Source organism: Sus scrofa, chromosome 15 (assembly GCF_054392235.1).
Source record: "Sus scrofa isolate SSC_HxYL_T2T_F1_AM1 chromosome 15, Sscrofa_HxYL_maternal_Yorkshire_Landrace_v2.0, whole genome shotgun sequence".
Lineage (NCBI taxonomy): Eukaryota > Metazoa > Chordata > Mammalia > Artiodactyla > Suidae > Sus > Sus scrofa.
Genome location: NC_139397.1, coordinates 78,209,735 through 78,227,718, shown reverse-complemented (window position 1 = coordinate 78,227,718; position 17,984 = coordinate 78,209,735). Strand labels below are relative to the sequence as shown.

The 17,984-nt window shown below is 35.3% G+C and overlaps 1 long non-coding RNA gene across 1 annotated transcript in view; it reads right to left on the bottom strand.

Annotated features, from left to right (window-relative positions):
• Positions 1-1,374: 1,374 nt before the first annotated feature.
• The window catches only part of LOC146395929 (uncharacterized), a 157,376-nt gene continuing 140,766 nt past the window's right edge, over positions 1,375-17,984 (bottom strand). The window contains exons 4-5 of the long non-coding RNA XR_014828998.1: positions 6,683-6,786; positions 1,375-3,800 (exon numbers count right to left, since the gene is read on the bottom strand). This is a non-coding gene — a long non-coding RNA (uncharacterized LOC146395929). The remainder of the gene's footprint in view (positions 3,801-6,682; positions 6,787-17,984) is intronic.

Sequence of the window (17,984 nt, the reverse complement as noted above, 5' to 3'; positions counted from 1 at the left end):
TTTTTTAAACCATGGTCAGATTTCAAGTCTTTTTATCATATCTATTTTTGTACATAATGTAGTACAAATAAACTCAGCTTTAAGTAAATCTGTGTTTGAAATCTTGGTCCACTATTAAGCGTATGATATAGAGTACATTAAATATTCTCTTTGAGAAATTTTTATACATATTTAAAGTGGGAATAATAATAGTACAAAATATTTTGGGTTGTGGTGATGATTAGCAATAGCTGCAATAAATGTGTTTGGCACAAAATTGGCACTTGGAATAGCAAAGAGCCTTAGAGAATGCATAAATGATCACTATTTACCTTTAAATAATTGATGAAAAGGTGCCATGTGTTTTAAAAAATAATATACTTTTCTTTTGTGCTGAATCATAAACCTCTGACTGAAACCCCACAGTAATGACTCAAGTGTGAACTGAAAAGTTGGTCTCCATGACCAACCTTGTCATCTCTCTGGGCTCATATCATGAGATGTGAGTGTGATTCCAGAGGAATACAAGTGCTCAGACACATCTCTGCCCTCGTGTTAACTTATGAAGACTCTAAGACAAAGAACTTCACTGGAAGAGGGAAAAGTTGTTTATGCAGGCTCACATACTATACAGTAAAATTCGTAATGTTTGGGATGTGTATGTGCTTTGATATTTATTAAACACTTACTTTAGGCTATATGCTAGTGCAATTGTTTTACATGTATTAATATCTTTAATCCTTATTAACAATGCTGTGAGGTGGGTACTATTGCTATCCTTACTTTGTAGATGAGAAAATGAAGGTAGATATTTTAAATAATTATTGCAACATTTCACGGCTGTGAAGAGGTAGAGCTAGGATAAAAACACTGGTGGTGTATTTCTTAATCACTATATAATAATGCCTCTCACAATTATTATTAATTCACTATAAACACTGCTATAGGGTTTGGAATTCTGGCTGGTTAAAATGATTATTCATTAAGGGTAGGAAAACGAATGTGTATAGTTTTTGTTAAAACTAAACTTGGGAAATTCATTGTCTTGTTATGCGAACTGAATTTAATTAAAATTCCTTTGGGAAACCCATGCTATTCTTTAAAAACTATATTGCAACCAATCTCAATGTCAGATAAGTACATCTACCCTCAGTGTACATAAAAATATCCACTGGAGAATTTTCATCATAATTTGATATTTTTCAATGCTCATAGAATATCAGCTCTGCATTTGGTAGTCTTCTAGTTCTATTATGAAATGTTTGCCTGGATCTATTCCTTCAATTGTAAATACAGAAAATGGGTTATTATTATAAGACAGCAGCTCCTTGAAATTATGCAATTCTAATTCACTCTCTTATTCATACTAAATCATAATATTAGCAGGGAATCTTCTTGCATTTCTGCTATCCATCATTTATTTAAATGAAAAATCTTACACACCTTTTGCAAAAAGGTTCAACAGTGTATTCATATTTTTAAAAATACAGCAAAATTAAAATTCTGTGAAATAAAATATTAGCCATATAAAATAGCAAATACAAAATTGTCAGCAAGTGTTCTGAATGTGTGAGTAGGACAGACAGTCCATTTATTCAGCATGCATTTCCAACCACATCATTTTCACCTTAACCTCCAAGGGAAGAGTCACCAAAGCATAGACAAAAACAACTTGAAATCAAGACTAAATCATATTTTGGAAGGTTTTCTAGAATATAAAGATTCAGAACACAAATGCCACTTATTTGATGGCCTTTCCAACATCCAGCTGTTAGATGTCTTAAATGAGAATAGTCAGGTCTTTTGAGAAGAAGTGTACTAATGTCCATGAACCATTTCTCTGTATTTCTGCATTATATTTGTAGCATTCTATGTTAACTAAACGTGTTCTTTTCACAAACTCTCTCTTCTGTCACTTGCACATTTGGGCAGCAGCCATTACCATAAGCTGGCTTCAGAAATCTCAAATATGTGAAATGTAAAGAATAAGAAATCTGGCCACTTTTTCCAGGCTCAGGTTTTAAGCACGTGAACTTAATTCTGATGTTCTCTGGGTTCCACTCCTCCTGCCAGTCACAATTTCTAATTAGCTTTCCCAATGGAGGAAGAAGATGGATTATATTTTAATATCTAGAGACTAAAATTAGTTTATATTTTAGCAAGTTAGCACTTCTTAGCAGTTGATTTACTTTTGAAGCTGCAAAATCTGTGAGCTTGCAATTAATCATACGTTGGTCATTTTCTTTCAAAAATGTTCGGTTTGGCTGTCTGTATCATAATAGGAGAAAACATGTAATTTATGCAGTTTAGAAATTATAGCCCTGTGTTTAACTATGTCATAATATATTTTCTCACCCGCTCATTGTTCTTAACACTATAAAAGAATGTCATTTCACTGGGATTTATTTAAGCAAAACCTTTAAAGTGAGATCCCTAGCAAAACAGTAACCTCTTGGAGTTGTGCTTTATTTTTCTTTACATGGGTGCTTTCAGGATTTGTTTTGACCACTCTTAATTTTGTGGCAAGTCTTAAAAATAAATTTTTAAACAGAGTAGCACATTCTTGGCTTTCTTCTTGCAATAAGAATGCTTTATCTTCTTAAAATTGTCTTTAATATTCTCATGTGCATAACACATGTAAAAGTATTCTGTTAATATGCACAGAATACACAAAACAACTCCCCAGTGGCAAGGTGATAATTTAAAGACACTATAAATTCACAGCAATAGATATCTTTTAATTCACTGAATTTTTAAAAAACAGGCACTTATTTGAAAATCAAAAACAGTACATATTTTAAGCAGTTTCCCCAACTAACCTCTGCCAGAAAATTAACCCAAAAACTGTTTGACATCCTTGAGTAGTATATCACAATGCTGCCAGCATACTGATCACTCACTGTGCTCTGAAACAAATCAATTAGCTTGCCAATTGTGTTCATTAGAATTCATTCATATCTCTATAAAAAGTTAATTAAAAGTAAGAGTGAGGAGGAAATCATGTCTAACATTCTTATTAAATCCAAATCACCAAAGTAATTTCAAATCTAAATCAATAATCATTACTAAAACTCTCCCTCCAAAAGGTACAGTACACCTGAAAAATCACATAAGCAGATATGAAGTATAATTCTTTGATAAATAGTTCCGAATAAAGGTATTTGTTCTATTACTATCAGTATTATTGTATTTTCCAGTAGATACTCTTGATTCTGGTCCCTTTTTGACTAAACCTCTGACTTTTATTAGCGTAGGTGAATACTGAAGCACTGCACCTAGTTTTTCAAGAGACTCAGCTTAAGACAGCATTTTAAAATTAATGACAGCACAGAATATCCAGTGGAAGATGGCATGCTAAACCAAATGAAATTATCTTGATATAAGGGCCATCACATGTAGAAACCAGCTGCCAAAACAGAAACAATTTAACAAACTGTAGCTTTCTGACAAGAGATTCTACTCCTAACATACTATCTAAATGCTTTTGGTAGAGGTGTTGAAAGCAAAAGGTGTTTGAATGTGAAATGTTCTGATTATAACATGAAGCTCTCTCCCAGCCTCTCTATTTCCTCCATGTTGGATAAGGCATCAGTTCCTTTTGTTTCCAGAGGTCCAAAATGAGAGCCTATGTGAGGTTGGAAGAATCTTCCTGACAAGCCACAGAAAGCTTTAGACTAATTTCATATTCAGTTCTTGGCACTGAGGTCTGGGTGGAGGTGGGCAGGTCCACCCTGCCTTTCAGTCTCATTAATCATTTGGCTTTCCCTGGCTGCTCGCAGCATCTTCTGGAGGAACCCTTCTCTTTATTCATTCAGACAACCCTTTGGATTAAACAGAGCCAGCTAAATGTCAAAGCAAATCTGAGTCTTGATGCAGATAATCATTTCAATAATATTTCTCCATTTGTGCCCAAACACCAGGGGAATAAAGCTTTTCTGCTGTCAGGTACTGTAAGACTGCAGTTGGTGTAAATGCTTGACACTGAGCCAGATGGCTTAGCCGTGCCTCAAACATATGTTCAACAAGCAGGCTTGCACACATTGGAATTTTATTATTTTGAACTGGTGAGGCTTGCATATTTATTTACTTGACCCCCTTTGGTGTCACTTTGGTATTAAAACAATCAGTTATAAAGCTTCTCCAAGCAATAGGGTAGGGCTAGTTTATAAACTACTTGTCAGTTTCATATCACCCACCTGCAGTGAAGTATTCCTCATCTCATGGCCTCCTCTTGATAATTTAAAGAAAAAAGGTGGCAAGGTGCATGTGGGTGAGGGAGGAAGGAAATGGGAATTGAAGGAGAGAATGCTGGCATACCTCAAAGATAAAGATGAATGTGCTCTTTTCCAACCAACTCTTTATATGACCTGGGGACAAGTAATTTTCTCATGTATTACTATGTATATTTCACTCAGAAAATCTTGTCTGAGCTTTAAGGAAATCGACTATTAAAATACATGGCTACACATACCCTTCAAAATATCAGAAGTAAATCTATATATGTGTATACACAGACACCTTTGCACCCACTATCATATACGTGTGTCCCTGTACATTTATATGTGTGATAAAAATGAGAACCTATGCTAATGGTTTTGCCAAAGAAGAGTCTGCAATGATTACAAATATTTATCTTGCTGCTAATATATTCCTTAAAATAAATGTAAATGGTTTGCTAAGTATGGAAAATATAGTTATTGAAAAGTTAATGTTATATTGCTTAATAGGTTCAAATGCAACTTTCAAAAAGACCAAAGAAGATATATCAAAAACTAGGAATACCGCAAAGGACATATTCAGGTTTCTGTGTGTAGATCCCATACCATGGAAATATTTTTACCTATAATAACATGGTATCTTGGGGATTTTAGAGTTTATCATAATCCCAACACTTTGATAGAAAGAAGATACAGGCCCAGAGAAATGTACTGACTCACCCCAAACCACACAGCAAGTAGGAGTGCATCAGAACAATTCAAGGCATGTATCTCCCACACACTACCCCATATATTTTCTGTTATGTGCATCTGCCCTCCTACCAAAGCAAACTTTTGCTGAACAACTGGTTATAGTACAAATTAATAGCTGTCCTGCTGTCCTGCTGGAAGACAAAAATCAACCTGAGATAAAATGCTTCTAATGGTTTTCAAGACTACCAAGACCAAATATATGCTGTTTAATAAAAAATACATTATAATGCCCCTAATATTACCCTGAATTAAAATTCATAGATAATAAAACTTACCTATAGATAACTTTTAAACATGAACTTGAATGCTTTAACCATAATACAAAGAATAAATGAGTGGAAAGTAGAAATTGATAGAATATGTATATATACATGCGTGTCTGTGCTTGTGTATAGGTGTTTCCTGACAGTTCTTAAAAGTGCCAGACATAGCGATGTAAGTAGATGTTTGGCCCTTTAAGAACTTCAGGAACACAGCCCTACAAGATGTAGGGTATTCCATTAGTGACTTAAATACCATGAAGAATTGTTGCTGATGATTGACAAGATTTTTCCAAGTTGGTGAGCTAAATCTTGGTAAAATTCCAAACCAAGTTACAGCCATTGAAAGTCTATCATTTTGATTACGTTTATCTACATGCTTTTTCACTCTTAAAAATGGGTGCACATATTAAACTATGCAGATGTACTTTGTTTTAAAATGTAAATTGATGCTCAAATCATTTTCAATAGGATTTTCAACAGGATTTTCAACTTTCAGAATGGCTATATGGATGGACATTTAAAGACCATGAGGTATTCAGGACAGTTTTTCATTGTAGGGACTGTCCTGTGAGTACTAGATGTCTAATGTCCTACCTCCTGTCCAATAAATGACTTTGGTTCTCCTCAACAACTGCAGTAATCAACAATATCCCCACAGCTCTCATGATGCCTTGGGGTAGAGCAATCATCATGGAATACTGCAGGTGGGCTATCCTCAGCATAGGAATCAAGATACCAACTATCAAAACCTTGAAAAAGTTAGTCGCAGCTGAAGAATACATCATTTTAAATCAATTCTTAACTTTAAACATTATACATGCTTGAATTTACATTCTTTATACATCTGCAGAAAGGAACTTCATTTTAAAGTGATGAGCTTTAAATTGCATTTTTACAAACAGGTAACAACATAATTTCAAGATTGAAAATCCTAAACTAACATTAATATGAAATATAGTTTAATTTAGAAAGTCATTCATGTTAAATTGAATAATGGTTTAATTATATTTTATAATAACCCAATACCTAAAAACATCAAATTTTTTTGCAGGAGCAACATTTTTTAATGTAGATATAGATATTAAGTAAACGCTATTTATTCATAATATAGAATTTACAAGAGGTTTTTGTGTCAGTCTAGGAAAACAGTATAACTACCTTTGGAAATAAAAGATAACACATCATTGAGTACAACTTGTGTTAGTTATCCTTTACATTTACATCTTCATATTGGCCTATGATCACTGCAATCAGATTCAGTAATTACATACTTTCTGAATTCTTAATTGACTAGGAGGCTGAAAATTCCTCTCATACATGACCAGTTTCTCTTAGATGCTTTTAACTTTCAGCCCACCTGTATGTCAGCAACAAGCTACACAATTCTTAAGAGATAATCTCATTATATGTTTTTCTAATACTTCATAAACCATAACACATATTATTTATTTTATTTTCTAAATTGTTTACCTTTCAGTTGAAGCATCCCTCCACAAAAGAACACAAAATCATTATCTGCCTCGTAATTCTCCTCTTGGTTGTATTTGACTGTGTGTGAAAGATGTCCATCATATCTAAGAAAGAAACAGCAATAAATGAAGAACAGTAGCCCGTTTCCATGTCATAATGAGTCTATACTGAAATGCACAGTGTATCTTTCTCTTATTTTTTTAACTTTCATTTTTATTATTTTTATTATTATTTTTTAGGGCTGTACCATGGCATATGAAAGTTCCCAGGCTAAGTGTTGAGTCAGAGCAGCAGCTGCCAGCCTATGCCACAGCCACAGCTATGCCAGACCAAAGGCATATCTGCAACCTATGCTGCAGATTGGGGCAATGCCAGATCCTTAACCCACTTGAGCAAGGCAAGGGATTGATTCCTCATGGATACTACCTGGGTTCTTAACCTGCTGAGCCACAACAGGGACTCCTCTTTCTCTTTTTAAAAATCACTTCCTGTCACTTGAGCAGTTGGCAAGATGACTTTTCAAGTCCAAAGTGCTGAGAGGAGAGATCAGAAGATCACTGAATCTGAGCATCCATGTAGGCACAAACAGCTGTCACCAGGTGCTGCAGTCCTGGCTTTGACGTTAGAGTAATCAGTAGGGATAATATTTCATGCACCTCAATAGCCAGAAAGAGCAAAAAGATGAGATCTCAGAGGGTATGGAGCTGAGGCAGATCCTTTAGAGCAGTGGTTTCTTATTTAGGCATGTGCTATTCTTTCAGAGACGTGATTAAAATAACAGATTCTGGTTCACAGTTCAGGAATTCTGTGGGACAGCTTAAATGTTACTTTTCTAACAAGCTCCCAGGTGATGCTGATGCTGTTGATCTGAGGACCACACTCTGTGTGGTGATGCTTCAGAGAGCCTTGGAAACCAAAGACCATTCTTTAGCATGGGGAGGCTGATGGGGAAATGTATGTAACATGTTAAAGTATGTGCAAAGAGAAACTCAAAAAGGGAATGTTGATAAAGACAAAAAAACAGAAATCTTGTAAGGTTTACATCACACATCAAGAACAAAATCCAACAGGTAAAAAGTCCTCCTCTTCCTGCCTAGACAGAAAAATAAAAACCCGCAGGTTGATGCAGGGTATAATAGGATGGATGATGGAATGCCTTTGTCTTGTGTTTTATAAACCTAAACTAAAGATATGCAGAAGACTATAGATAATACTATTAGAAATGAAGGCAAGTCACTTACAGATAATAACTGTGGAACAAAAGCAAACAAAAATATAAAAAGACCCCGCATTCATATTGCTGGTCCTAATGGCTAAAAGGTTTTATCAATCTCTAAAGAAGAATCACTGCCAGTGAAGAATTACGCTGATGCCATTGATTCGTTTTATAGATGCTTAAAATAATGCCCAAGTAATATTGCTGCATTTAATTAAATGTTTTATTTTGGAGTTCCCGCGTGGCTCAGTGGTCAACAAATCCGACTAGGAACCATGAGGTTTTGGGTTCGATCCCTGGCCTCCATCAGTGGGTTAAGCATCTGACATTGCCGTGAGCTGTGTGTGGTGTAGGTCGCAGATGCGGCTCGGATCTGTGTTGCTGTGGCTCTGGCATAGGCGAGTGGCTACAGCTCTGATTAGACCCCTAGCCTGGGAACCTCCATATGCCGCAGGTGTGGTCCTGGAAAAGACAAAAAAAAGAAAAAAAATTTGTTTAGTTTCACATGATATCTTTCAAAGTTCTAAATTTAAGAGACTCTCCAATCAATGTGAGAAAGAAAATATGGGGACGAGACGAGACCTCACTATTATTCAATTTTTTTAAACTGCATCTGCCTCCTTACCAGTTATACCAACGTTTTTGAGGGAACATTTCTCAACGCAAGATACTGGTTACTATAATATAATGTCTACAATACTATAGAAAATACACCAATTCTGATCAAGATTGTCCTTATAAAAGGATATAACGCCAAATGACACATGTGTTAAGATTGGAACCTTGAGCACAATTGGGTACTACACAATTTTTATCATAGTTTTTACTCTAAAGAAAAGTAATGAGTGTGGAAAGCCCCTGAAATTTAAGTTCATTTGTTAAAGGAGTGAGGTAAAGATGTATCCATTAGAGGCTAATTTTATTCCTAGGTCCAGATCTTGTTGTGTAGAAATAATTTCTGAGTGAGGTAATAGCATAGACAATGACGTATAAATACTTTTAGTGATAAACCAACACTATTTTGTATTAATTAGGTTTCTAACTTTTTAAAAATTTTTTGATTTGATTTACAATGTGTATTAGTTTTTATTATCATTTTACTTCAGAAGGATAGCTCTTGGGATAAACTGTCATCCCAATATGTGATAAACCATTCTTTCTTTTTTTTTTTTTTGTCTTTTTGCTATTTCTTGGGCCGCTCCCGCGGCATATGGAGGTTCCCAGGCTAGGGGTCTAATCAGAGCCGTAGCCACCAGCCTACACCAGAGCCACAGCAACGCGGGATCCGAGCCGCGTCTGCAACCTACACCACAGCTCACGGCAACGCCGGATCGTTAACCCACTGAGCAAGGGCAGGGACCGAACCCGCAACCTCATGGTTCCTAGTCGGATTCGTTAACCACTGCGCCACGACGGGAACTCCCATTCTTTCTTAATAACTCTTTCTGGTTCTAGTCAAAAGTATACCTAACTGACATTACTGTTAGATCATCCTCTTAATTTAGCTTTCTTATTACTTTACTGTTGTTTGGAATATATTTTGCAATGCTATCTAAAGTGCCCCTGTATCTTCTCACCTAGGCAAATCCCCTTTTCCCTTTTTTCTTCAATCATATTTCTCCCCTTCCTCATTTTAACATAATTAACCCCCTCACATACACTTCTATGCTGGTAATTCCTAGCCCATAAATAAAACAAAGACAATGATTCTAGTCTTATTGTTACCATCAATGCCTATGAACTTTGCTCAATATCAACTGCAGTGAAAAGGATAAAGTGGTAGCTAGCAATAGTTGGTTGCTTTTAGTAGGTAATCCCACTTTACTGATACTAGCATCACAATCTTACAAACACAAGCACTCATGGCTTTAGGAAAAACAATTAAAAACTAGAAATCAGGCCCTTAAAATTACTGTTACCCTGTTTAAAGTGTTATAGTTGTGACAAAAGCATAAGATCTACTCCTGTAACTCAAGATGGTCCTATCTCAGTGGCAGTCCACGGATGATCTATTTAAGCAGCCAAAATATTTCATAGTACATTACAGGTTTCTGGGACATTAGAAACTATACTATATATCTGGGCAACATCTCACCCAAAAGTACGATGTGGGTAAACTCTAGCAAATGCATCCCAAAATATTTTACTAAAACTGTTTCTGATATCTAGTCACTTATTTAGATATTGCCAAAGTTTTAGCTTCTAAAATGCTGAGTTGAAATGTATTTTAGTCATTACCAGGGATTTGCAGGGCAGGATAGGGAGCAATATGTGTGGAGTTTAGGGAAGGAACCTCAGGAAACAGAAGATGTTGTCCATCAGAGATGCTGTCGTTCTGATACCCCTTTTGAGGTATCTGCATTTTTCAGTGAATGTAAATGCCATTTTTTTCATTCTTTCAGAAAGTAGCCATGATTTGTAGTTAAAACCAGAAGTAATTTTTTAAGGAAATTTGTAGTTTTTATAAACTGATAAAGATAACCTATTACTCTATTATCTAACTTTTGTGATGGTATATAGATTGTGTAATTCATAACTTTGTAAAACAGTTAGTTTCCAGTTTACCTAAAATGATTATATTAATAAGGAATATTTCCTCAAGATAATTTTATTTTTATTTTTATTTTGTCTTTTGCATTTTTAGGGCTGCATCCGCAGCATATGGAGGTTTCCAGGCTAGGGGTCAAATTAGAGCTGCAGCTGCCAGCCTACGCCACAGCCACAGCAATGCCAGATCCGAGCTGTGTCTGTGAACTACACCACAGCTCACGGCAACGCCAGATCCTTAACCCACTGAGTGAAGCCAGGGGTCGAACCTGTGTCCTCATGGATCCTAGTCAGATTCGTTTCTGCTGAGCCACAATGGGAACTCCAAGATAATTTTAAAAATTTGATTCTAATGACAAATAACTGGCATATAAAATTTCAAGTTAATAGTAAACTCTCATAATCAAATTATAAACTTTGTTTATCCTTAATTCTATGTAAATGAAAGTAATAATTTAGAGTATTTCTCTAAGAGAAAACCAGTTGCTAATTACAATTAGAAATCAATATGCAGAGTTCCCATCTTGACGCAGAGGAAATGAATCTGACTATGAACCACGAAGTTGCGGGTACCATCTCTGGCCTTGCTCAGTGGGTTGAGGATCTGGCATTGCCATGAGCTTTGGTGTAGGGTGCAGACCTAGCTCAGATCTGGCATTGCTATGGCTCTGTTGTAGGCCGGCAACCACAGCTCTGATTAGACCTCTAGCCTGGGAACCTCCATATGTTGCGGGGGGCGGCCCTAAACATGCCGAAGACAAAAAAAAAAAAATCAATATGCTCAGCTACAACAGCACCTCCCAGTATCTTTGCATTTTCTTTGACTTTTCCTCCTCCTGTTCCTCTGATGAACCTATTCACCTTTTCCTATCTATTTCTTCCTCAGTGTACCTGGAATCCATCCACTCATCTTCACTCACACTCCTTATCCTACCTGAGGTTCTTTTGATCTTCTCAATCTACACCACTACAATAATCTCCTAATGAGTTTTCAATAGTTCACCCCATTTCTAAAGTTCTACGGAATTGATTTCACCTTATCATTCCCACTTAACAATCCTATCCTTAGGATGAAGCTGCTTTTTTTTTTTTTCCTGACATTGAAGAATTGACACAGTCCAGATCCAAAACATCCTTCCAATTTACATGCTGGTATTTGTTCTCTGTGTTTATGCCATATTCCCTGTCTCCTAAATATAATATGGGCATCCATACCTTTAAAATTTTGTTCATGGTGTGTGTGTGTGTGTGTGTGTTCAGAAATCTCTCCTTCAATCACCTCAGATCCTTTGCAATCATGAAAGAGGAACTCATTCTCCAGTTAATCCATTGGGTCGTTTTCATCTCTGCTATCTACTAAGCTCTCTGAATTCTACAAAGTCCTATTGCATATACTTTGGGAAGGCTATTTGTTAATTATTTATTGTTTGGAATTATAATTCACTGTTTGCCATTAAAAGTTTTCTTTAGCTAACAAAAGTGAAAGCTTAAATGGTGATGTACTTTACTTATCTTCATAGTATATGGCACTATTATGCATATAATAGCTACTCAGTAAGTATATATTTGAATGACCAGGCAGTAATGACAGAGCAAAAGACTTTGATACAACTATATCAAGTTTTCAAGAGTTAGTTATTTTCCATAAAACTGACTATACAGAGCATATATTTTCATATCAAATTATATTTTTAAATGTGCTATGAAACATATGTGTTAAAGTGAATGTCACTTCAGTAATATGCATAAATGTCTACTAAATTATATACTTTTAAAATTCAGATATTCATACATTATAATTTTAATATATCTATCATTTTATTACAAGAAATTAGTTGGGAGTAGTTTTCTATAAATCAAATTAAATTACATCTAAAATTTATGGTATAAATATTCTAAATATCAAAGTGAAATAAAAGTCAAAAAGAATATTTAAAGTAGAATATATCAGTAGAAACTAATTAATAATAGCTTTTATGAATTTAGCATACTATTTCACTTGCAGTATTTTCCACAAATATCTCAAGATAATTTTTTATATTTCAAGAGGAATTTTCATATTATTTTGGGGTGGAGGACTTTCACAGTCTTCATAGAAAATAACTAGTAACACATATAATGTGGCTCATGTAAATATCACTTTGTTCAAAATGATTTATCTTTATTATTTTATGTAAGGGTTTTCATAGCTCATTAAAAAAGTCCATTCAGAAATCAGTTGCAATTTTTGTACACTAAAAATGAAATATTAGAAAAGGAATACAAAAATACAATGCCTTTTAAAATCAATCCCCCAAAAATTAAGTACCTAGGAATAAACCTGACCAAGGAGGTGAAAGACTTATATGTGGAGAACTATAAAACATTAATCAAGGAAATTAAAGACAATTCAAAGAAATGGAAAGACATTCCATGCTCGTGGGCTGGAAGAATTAATATCATAAAAGTGGCCATACTACCCAAAGCAATCTAGAGATTCAATGCAATCCTTATCAAATTACCCATGACATTTTTCACAGAACTACAACAAACAATCCAAAAATTGATATTGAACCGTAAAAGATCCAGAATTGCCAGAGCAATCCTAAGAAACAAAAACCAAGCAGGAGGCATAACTCTCCCAGACTTCAGACCATATTACAAAGCTACAATAATTAAGACAGTGTGCTACTGGTACTGAAAAAGACATACAGACTAATGGAATAGAATAGAGAACCCAGAAATAAACCCTATGGTTAATTAATCTTTGACAAGGGAGGCAAGAATATAAAATGGGAAAAAGACAGTCTTTTCAGCAAGTGGTGATGGGAAAGCTGGAGAGCTTGCATGTAAATCAATGAAACAAGAATGCACCCTCACACCATGCACAAAAATAATCTCAAAATGGCTTAAAGACTTAAACATAAGGCAGAACACCATAAAAACCCTTAGAAGAGAACACAGGCAAAACATTCTCTGACATAAACTGTACAAATGTTTTCCTAAGTCAATCTTTCAAGGCAATAGAAACAAAAGCAAAAATAAACCAATGGGACCTAATTAAACTTACAAACTTTTGAACAGTAAAGGAAACCATAAAAAAAAAAGAAAACCTACAGAATAGGAGAAAATAGTTTCAAATGATGCAACTGACAAGAGCTTAATCTCTAAAATATACAAACAATTTATATAACTCAACAACAACAATAAAACAAAACAAACAAACAAAAAAACTGGGCAGAAGACCTAAATAGACATATCTCCAAAGAAGATACACAGATGGCCAAGAGGCACATGAAAAAAATGCTCAACAACATTAATTACTACAGAAATGCTAATCAAAACTACTGTGAGGTCCCACCTCACACAAGCCAAAATGGCCATCATTAATAAGTTAACAAATAACAGATGCTGTAGAGGGTGTGGAGAAAAGGGTACCCTCCTGAACTTTGGTGGGAATGTAAATTGGTACAACTACTATGGAAAACAGTATGGAGGTACCTCAGAAAATTAAATATAGAACTACCATATGACCCAGAAATCCCACTCCTGGGCATGTATCTGGACAAAACTTTCATTCTAAAAGAAACATGTACCCATATGTTCATTGCAGCACTATTCACAGTAGCCAAGATGTGGAAATAACCCAAATATCCATCAACAGATGAATGGATTAATATACATGGATTGGTACATATACACAATGAAATACTACTCAGCCATAAAAAAGAAAAATAATGCTATTTGCAGCAACATGGATGGTTAAGTCATATTAAGTGAAGTCAGTCAGAAAGAGAAAGACAAATACCATATGATATCACATATATGGAATCTAATACATTCCACAAACGAACCTTTCCACAGAAAAGAAACTTATGGACTTGGAGAATAGACTAGTGGTTGCCAACGGGAAGGGGGAGGGAGTGGGATAGACTTGGAGTCTGCAGTCAAGAGACACAAAATATTGCATTTTGAATGGATAAGCAATGAGATCCTACTTTATAGCACAAGGAACTATATCCAGTCATTTGTGGTGAAACATGATGGAGGGTAATGTGAGAAAAAGTATATATATATAAATCATTTAAAAAGTTCATGATACAAACTTAGTTACTGATTAAGTACATCATGGAATTAGTATATAAATATTATCGGTTTAAAAAGTAAAGAATTTTGACTGTTCTTTTATTTCTGGCCTCTTTATTTCTAAAAGACATGTGTGTTATATCTAAAGATCAAATCACAATATCTGGGGGGAAGTTACTCCAATAGTAACAATTGGAATTCAGGATGATTTTACCAATAAGGCTTATCTTTTTTAGGTTAACTTTAACTTGAATATGAGTGTAAATATGGAAATGGCAACTGTTTCTGATCTCTGCTAAAGTGCAAGATATAAAAAACTAAATTCATACAATAGTGAACGATGATTTAAAACAAAGAAGTAGCAGGATTGATGTGGTAGAGACTCCCTGGCTGGGAACTGAAGGACCCATGTGCAGAAGACTTTCCTAACACTCTAGGTGATCTAGAGCTACCTCTGAGACAGGACTTTGTATCTGAAATTGCACCTGAGGTGCGAGGACATGGTAAGTATGAGATTCCAGAGGAAGGGACTGACTCTATGAAAATTATCAAGAGCTATTTCAGGTCTCTTGAAATTCCTCATCACTTTGAAATTATGAAATGATTGACAGTGACTTTCTAGATGGTTATTTCTTTGATGAGAGCTGCTGCCAAGCTATGGATCCCACTGTAAATGGACTGGAGTGCTTGCTTCTCACTTTTCATCTAGAAAAAAAGGGTTTCAACAGGACTGTTCACAGACCTTAATGGAAGCTTCAGCAGCTTGCAACACAAAAGACTAGCATCTGACACATCTTGAGGAGTCTCAAGGCAGGCAGCTGTGCTGAAAGCCTGAGGTAGCAGATGAGAGAGAAAATGGAGGCCCTCTGGATAGAAATGGTCCCCTGCCCATAACCAGCACAAAATGTGAGAAAGTTTTTCATTCACTGGACCAAAAGGATCAAGAATGGAGTGGAGTCACTTCAAATTCTGCCCAGGAGTACCACCTGGAACTCACCGTGAAGAGGCTTATAGGAAGACCAGGTGCTAGAGAAATGGCTACTGTTTGAAAGGCTCAGCAAAGGGAGCCTCTGAGGAATCTACAGAAATTCCCAGACAAGAAAGTCATCTTCAAATAGTCCTAAGACTCAGAGAATGCGAAGCAAGCATACATAATACTAATGTACTTTATGTGCCTTCTTTCATTTCTTTCCTCTCTGCACAATGTCTTTGGAAGAGCCAGAAACCACCTTGCAAGCTGAGGGAGAAGGAGCGGAAAATAACAGAAGATACTGACAGTACCCACTTACTGGGGTGTCATTGCCTATCTGAAATTATCTCCAATTGTGAGAATGGAAAAGTTATGACTCTCAATTAAGTTTGGAACTGGGTGTTCTAATACCAAAATTGAGACTGTCTTGTGAGTTAAAAGAAATATAGATCTTATCACTGCCTAAAGATCACTACAAAGTTAGGGGCCACCAGAATTTTTATTCAGCATCAGAAGAAAAATTTGTCCTATACTATATATATTTTAATGGAGAGTTTGAAAGAAAAATAAAGTGAAGCCAATGATATTTGCTCAGTTGTGCCAGTCCAGCATACAAGTCATGCTACTTGATTTTGTCTGTCTCTTGTTTTCCTCATGTGTAAGATAGGTATGAAGAAGGTATTTTTAGAATTAAGTTATTTTATGTCACTGAAGTCTGTCTTTTCTGAGAGACAGAAAGAAAGGGATAGAAGTAAAGTATTTTATGAAAATAGCTCAACCCTAAGAGGAAAACCTGATTAAAATAACACATACCCACCCACAAACACAACTAAACATGACAGATCAAAGTCTTACAGTGACATAGAAGATCCCAAGTAAAATAACAGTAAATTTAATTCAGAAGTGTATTAAAAAATAATAAGCCATGACAAAGTAAATTTTTAGTCTATGAATGCAAAGATGGATCAATAAAAATAGATCTGCTAATATAATTTATCATATCTTAGATACCATTAAAAAGAATTTTGTAAAAGTCAACATCTGATTTTAAAACAGTAAATATTCTGAAGTCTAAGTGAAAGGATTTCTCTTTAGAATAATAATGACTACCTAATACTGCTGAGAACATCATGCCTGCTGATAAGATTCAAAGAACTACTATGTGTCAGAAGAAATAAGATTTTCCATTATCAATTTAATGCTCTACATTGCTCTGGAAGTTTTAGATAATACAATAAAAAATGCATATAATTAGATATAAGCAAAAAAGTATTATTTTCAACTATTATTTTTCTTTGATACCATAATTAAAATGACCTCCTTATCCCATTATTAATAAAATAGACTTCTATCTGTATCTTAATATGTTAATGTATTTGAAATTTACAGGTAGGTAGTGATTTAAATTTTCTCCAAATTTCCAAAGTAAGAATATTCATTCAGCAATCATTTTCCCCCCTCACTATACCAAAACGCCACCTTATCATATACAAAATGTTGCATACATATTCTTGAACCAGTTTCTGGATTCCATATTCTCTTCCAAATAACCTGTATATTTTTGAACCAACATCACGCTGTGTTAGTTACTGTAGCTTTGTAATGCATTTTGAAATTTGATGGGAAAGATCTGCCCACTTCTGTTGGCACGCCTTCTACTTGATCCAAGAACTATTTGAAGTTATGCACTTAAAATTGTCATGGGAAGAGTTCCTGCTGTGGCAAAGTGGGTTAATAATCTGACTACAGTGGCTTGGGTCACTGTAGAGGCTCAGGTTTGATCTCCAGCCCCACACAGTCAATTAAAGGATCCAATGTTGCTGCAGCTGCAGCACAGGTAACAAGTGCAGCAAGTATCCAGCATTGGAACAGCTGCAGAATAGGTCACAGCTACAGCTCAGATTCAATCGCTGGCCTGGGAACTTCCACATACTGTGGGTGTGGCCTAAAAAATTGTCATAAGGGGTTATTTATTCTACTGCTCAGATAACATAGACAGTCCTGTTTATGTTTGGAAGATTTACTGAAGATGTATAAGCATTTCATGAACACTTAAAAGAATTTTCTATAGGATACAAATTTAATAAGCATCATTGTCATCCCAACTTCCCATATCCTTAACTATTTTAAAACTTCCCAGTTTTTCATTTGATTTTTAATGTTTCTATTTTCTATGTGCAGTGGGTTTTTTTTTTTCACATCTACAACTCAGGAGTATAAGAAATGTAACTTTATTCTTCCCTCATTGAAGTTTATTTCTCTCTCAAGTCTGCATTTCTCCCAATGATGAAAACTTGCATTTAGGGGAATGTGTGCTTCTTCAGGTCCAACTTAGGGTCCCTGGAATATGTACTCTAAAAATTATTTCTTTCTCTGCTACCCATATTTTTCCTTCCTCTCCTTCCTGAGAGATCTGAGCTTCCGGGGACTTACAAATTATTCCAGTTCTAGTGGCAGGGTATTTCCACTTTCCCACACTCTCTTTGCAGCCTCCACCTGGATAT